Genomic DNA, 5,932 nt, shown 5'->3' on the forward strand with positions numbered 1-5,932 from the left:
ATGCATGTGTGTGTATGCATGTGTGTGTGTGTGTGTGTGTGTGTGTGTGTATGTGTGTAATGTATATTTTACTGCTTGTTAATATATTCCCAAACAATCTTACCTAACAATCTCTATTTATGTTTGTTTATGTTTGTATCCTTTATAACTGAGCCCAGCCCCTCTTCCCCGCCTCATTCCCTTCGTTCATTTGTTTCATCATTGTAATTTCCTTCTTGCCTTCTTTCCATGTAGTTAAATAAGCATTTTGGAAGGACATACAAGACTAGATGGAAAAAAAGATGCATTCAGTTCCACTTCAACCTCTTTCTGTTGCTCGAACTGTCTTCTCCCAGATATCCTTTATAACCATATCATATACGTTCATTAACCCTTTTGCTGCAGATATCAGATATATCCACTTTTTTTATCCAATATAATGATAATAATAATAATAATGATAATAATAATAATTATTATTATAATTATTATTATTATTACTGGCGTAATGACCATCCCAAGACACAGGGAAATTTAGAGTTGGATATATCTGACTCTAAATTTTAATAATAATAATAATAATAATAATAATAATAATGATGATGATGATGATGATGATAATGATAATGATGATAATAATAATAAATAATAATAATAATAATGATGATGGTTTGAAATTGTGGCGCAAGGGCAGCAATTTTTTATGCCTGGTTCTGGTGATGCAAAAAGGAAAATAGATCTCAAAACATGAGCGTATGTATGCTTTCTATTAATAATCGGCAGAAGTTTCAGGGTCACTTAAGGGCCGAGAGTTTCGTGTTTGATAAATGCCAACGCATGAAACCTCTCGGCTCTTGAGTCAGTTTGTGATTTCTACCAATTATTAGTAATAAAAAAAAAACCTATGTATATGTGTGTGTGTGTTGGTTTGTCAGATCAGAGTTGATCTGGTATTAAGCGACGCCGACCACCAAAACCAACAATAACAACAACAACAAGAATATTTGATTGTATAAAATTTAGCACAGCGTGTGACAGCATAAAATAACAGGAATATTGGTCTCTTGATTCCTCAGTGTGCACGCGCGTACACACACACACACACTCTCTCTCTCTCATACACACACGCACACACATACACGTATTCTCTCACACACTGTCTCACATACACGCGCACATACACACAGACATACATCTATTCCAAGCTTAATGACAAAAGCGAGAGGGATAGAGAAAGAGAGATAGCAAATGAGAAAGAAAGAGAGACAGACTGACAGACAGATAAAAAGATAGAGACAAAGAGAGAGACAGAAATCGGAAGACTGAGAGAGGCACAGAGAGAGAGAGAGAGAGAGAGAGACAGACAGACAGAGAGAGAAGAGAAAGGAAGAAAGAGGGAGAGAAAACTGAAGAGAAGTAACGGATTCTTTCACGAATTTTCCAAAACAAACTTTTTAAATGAAATTAGATTTAAAAGAAATATTAATTAAATTGCATCAAATTAAATTAAAATGATTGCCTTTTATCTTTACCAACGACGTTTTCCCAGCAGCGGCAAGACCAACGACGACACTAGCGCCACCTCGGCTGCTACCGCCACACAGTGGTGGAAAATGAAATCATAGATTGAACTCGTTTCTCTTCAACTAGTTTCAGGCCAATGGGTTAGTCGAGATAAGATGAACTACATCGTAAATTGTCTATCTATCTATCTATCTATCTATCTATCTATCTATCTATCTATCTATCTATCTATCTGTCTGTCTGTCTGTCTGTCTATCTGTCTGTCTGTCTGAATACACGCACGCATAGATACACATACATACATATGTGCACACACACACATATACATACACATATGAGTACCCGAATAAGTACCAGACTTATAAAGTTTGAAGTGGGGACGATTTTATCGATTAAATAAAACCCTCAACGCGATACTCCAGCATGGTCGCAATCCGATAACTGAAACAGTAATAGAATAATACACACACACACGTACACACACACATACATATATACATCGAGCCCAATCTAGTTTTTCTGCATCACTATATATATACGTGTATACTTTTACAACCATCAGAACAAAAACAAAAATAAAAATCAGGAGAAACAATGAAGACAAAACCAACAACAAAAATATTAAATAACAACAACTATATATATATCGTCCCTAATATATACATATAGAGAGAGAAAGTTGTGGTGAAAGAGTACAGTAGGGTTCGCCACCATCCCCTGCCGGAGCCTCGTGGAGCTTTAGGTATTTTCGCTCAATAAACACTCACAGCGCCCGGTCTGGGAATCAAAACCGCGATCCTATGACCGCGTGTCCGCTGCCCTAACCACTGGGCCATTGCGCCTCCACACAAACAAGTAGTAATACAGATGAAATAAATGAAGTTGAAAAGACGCAGATTCTTTGAGGAGGTAGGTTAACTTGATGTAGATCAAATTGCAAAGTGAACACTGTGGTAGGTATACGAAGTGGGCAGATGCGCATCGGAAAGAATCCTTAGAGTGGAGTGTACGATGGTTGGGTCTGGTGAGGGTGTTGACTTTTGTTGCTGTTGCTGCTGTCGTTATGGTCAATGCTGATGTCATTGCTGCTGCTGCCGCTGTTACTGTTGTTGTTGTTGCTGTTACTGTTGTACATGCTTTTGTTGTTGTAGTTGTTATCTTATTTTTATTGTTGGTATTTTTATCTGTGTTGGTGTTGCTTTGGTTGTTGTTCTTCAGCGCCAAGTCTGCTTAGATCCAGCAGATCACTGATGACAGGCACGCCAGTCGTGACCATCACGTATCTTGTATATTTTGGACTAGATTGTGAAGGCGCGTGGCTTTGTGGTTTGAGCATTCGGCTCACGATTGTAAGATCGTGAGTTCAATTCCCGGCGACGCGTTGTGTCCTTGAGCAAGACACTGTATTTCATGTTGCTCCAGTCCACTGAAGTGGTAAAAATGAGTAGTAGCCGTATTTCGAAGGGCCAGCCTTGTCACACACTGTGTCACGCTGAATCTCCCTGAAAACTACATTAAGAGTACACGTGACTGATGAGTGCTCAGCCACTTGCACGTGAATTTCACGAGCAAGCTGTTCCGTTGATCGTATCAACTGGGACCCTCGTCGTCGTAACTGACGGAGTACTCCTTGGACTAGATTGTCGGATGCACCTTTTTTATTTGGTTTACTAAGACGACGACATGGTGTGATTTGAGGGATATTTGGCTGCTATTTTTAGCTAGTCGAGCATTTATGTCGAGGCTCCATCGTTGGGTTCATGAAATCAATCGTATGCAGATTGTGTTGCCTTATAGCCCCGAATAATTACAGTTTCAAAGGAAAATTTTGCAGAAAAAAGAAAAGAAGGAAAAAAAGAAGGAGAAAAGAAATATCTGTCGACAAACAACAATTAGATTTGATAATCAAAACAGATTCCACCTTAAAATAGTTTAGACATGAAAAGAAAAATAAACTATATAAAAAAAAAAGCAAACAAACAATTCTCTTGATTCCTATTTTTTCTTTATTTTTGTTGTTCTTTCCTAATTATCCGAACAAAATATAAATAAAATGACATAGAATTAAAACGTCTTCAAAGCTGAAACTATTTTAGTGATTTAAATTCATTAAATTTAATTACAACATATTAACTTCAAATAATTTATCTGCCATATTTAGCAATCTTTGCAAGCAGACGACAACAACCGTGCGTTGAGGATTGAGTGAGAGAACAATCGAGCGAGTGAGTGAGTGAGTGAGTGAGAGAGTGAGTGAGTGAGTGAGTGAGCGAGCGAGGGAAGGAGGGAGTGCCGTCGCCATATTTTAGAGAGTTACGGCGTTTTATTCGTGATTGGTAACTGGTTTAGTATTTAAGAATAAATGTCCTTTTTCTTCGCTTCTCCTTCACACTCCTTTTCTCCTCTCTTCTTATATCTATTCATGTGTGCGTGTGCATACAGTACACACACACACACACACACACATGTATCTTTAATCTTTTGCTTTTTTATCTGTTTCATTTGTTTCACTCATTTGACTGCAGCCATGCTCAGGCACCACCTTGAAGGAAATCAGTTTCTTATGTCGAAGTGCTAAGTTACGTGGACGTAAACACACCAACATCTGTTGTAAAGCGCTAGGTTAGGAACAGACCCAAACACAAAGATGCGTACACAAAGTCAGTTCTATTTTTATCACCCACTAATAAGTAGCTAACTTCAGTGGGTCCTTTGTGTATGCGCACTCATGAGATAATTGGCACTTCAACGTAATTCATCTGCAAAAATGAAGCAATCACCGTGTATGTATGTATGTATGTATGTATTATGTATGTACGTATGTATGTATGTCCTCTTTCTCTTTTTAATTTGATTGTAATTCCCCTAAAATTTTCGTTAAGGGTAAATTATTTGAGGTTGTAAACTCTTTTATTTACCTCCACCAACTATTCAGCCTGTATATCTGTGCACACATTTCAATGCCGTGTATGCCATAAGGTCTGCTATTCTAACAGAGGCTTCAAAAGACATTTTGAGATCCACAAGGATCAGAACTTAACTGTAGCTCTTGGTGGTCCAAATCAAATATGCAATCTATGTGGGTGTCTTTTCAAAACTTTGTCTGGTTTAAAAAGCCATGATCAGACGCCATGATGGATCTAAGGTGTGGGTACAGGAAGGGGTCAGACTCTGCATAAGGAGTAGACAACCACCAGACACACACACACACACACATATGCATGTATGTGTGTATTGTTTGTTTCAATTGACTCTCAAACTATTCTTCTATTCACCTACGATTCCAACCTTTCTATCAGATATATCCAGGCCTGTTTACAAACACACACACACGCACACACACACACACTCCCGTCCAGCGCAAGTTCACAGCGTATGCTTTTATTTTTTCTTTCTCTCCTCTCTCTCTCTCTCTCTATTTATCTATCCATCCATCCCTCTCTGTCTCTCTCTCTCTCTCTCTCCCTCTCTCCCTCTCTCTCTCTCTCTCCCTCTCTCCCTCTCTCTCTATCTATCTATCCATCCATCCATCTCTGTCTCTCTCTCTCTCTCTCTCTCTCTCTCTCTATCCCTCTCTATCTATCTATCCATCCATCCATCCCTCTCTGTCTCTCTCTCCCTCTCTCTCCCTCTCTCTCTATCTATCTATCTATCCATCCATCCCTCTCTGTCTCTCTCTCTCCCTCTCTCTCTCCCTCTCTCCCTCTCTCTCTCTCTCTCTCTCTATCTATCTATCCATCCATCCATCTCTGTCTCTCTCTCTCTCTCTCTCTCCCTCTCTCTCTCTCTCTATCCCTCTCTATCTATCTATCCATCCATCCATCCCTCTCTGTCTCTCTCTCCCTCTCTCTCTATCTATCTATCTATCCATCCATCCATCTCTGTCTCTCTCTCTCCCTCTCTCTCTCTATCCCTCTCTCTCTCTCTCTCTATCTATCCATCCATCCATCCCTCTCTCTATCCCTCTCTCGTGTCCTCGCATTTCAGCATCGCTTACACAGTCTCTCACTCTCTCCTTCCCTTCGTTTTTGTCCCTCACCAAATTTACTCTGTTTTATCGTCTGTTTGTTGTTCCTCTGATCCTTTAAACGAAATCTAATCGTTTGTCTCTCTTTCTCTCTGTTTATTTCCCTTTTTCTGCCTCTCTTTCTCCCTTCCTCTCATCTTCCCTTTTCTTTTCCTTTCATCTCTCTCTCTCTCTCTCTCTCTCTCTCTCACTTTCCTCATCTTTCTCATTTCCTCTCTCTCTCTCTCTCTTTCTCCCTTTATCTCCTCTCTCTTCCCCGCATTTCTCTTTTCTCTATCTCCCCCCTACTCCTTTCCCCCACCTCTTTCTCGTCTCCCTATTCTCTCCCTCAATTTCAACGACTATTTAATTATTCTTTGATATCAAACAATAATTACTATAATCGTAGAAGCGGAAACAGCA

At 39.4% G+C, this 5,932-nt stretch overlaps 1 protein-coding gene across 2 annotated transcripts in view; it reads right to left on the minus strand.

Moving 5' to 3' along the window:
• Positions 1-1,610, minus strand: part of LOC106873489 (fibroblast growth factor receptor 3-like) — a 92,967-nt gene extending 91,357 nt beyond the window's left edge. Inside the window, exon 1 of one of the 2 annotated variants that reach the window (XM_052975497.1) lies at positions 1,512-1,610. The gene's annotated coding sequence lies outside the window, so the exon portion shown is untranslated. The remainder of the gene's footprint in view (positions 1-1,511) is intronic. The other variant, XM_014920995.2, reaches the window with a different exon arrangement.
• Between the last annotated feature and the right edge of the window lie 4,322 nt (positions 1,611-5,932).

This window comes from Octopus bimaculoides, chromosome 21, assembly GCF_001194135.2.
Source record: "Octopus bimaculoides isolate UCB-OBI-ISO-001 chromosome 21, ASM119413v2, whole genome shotgun sequence".
Classification (NCBI taxonomy): domain Eukaryota; kingdom Metazoa; phylum Mollusca; class Cephalopoda; order Octopoda; family Octopodidae; genus Octopus; species Octopus bimaculoides.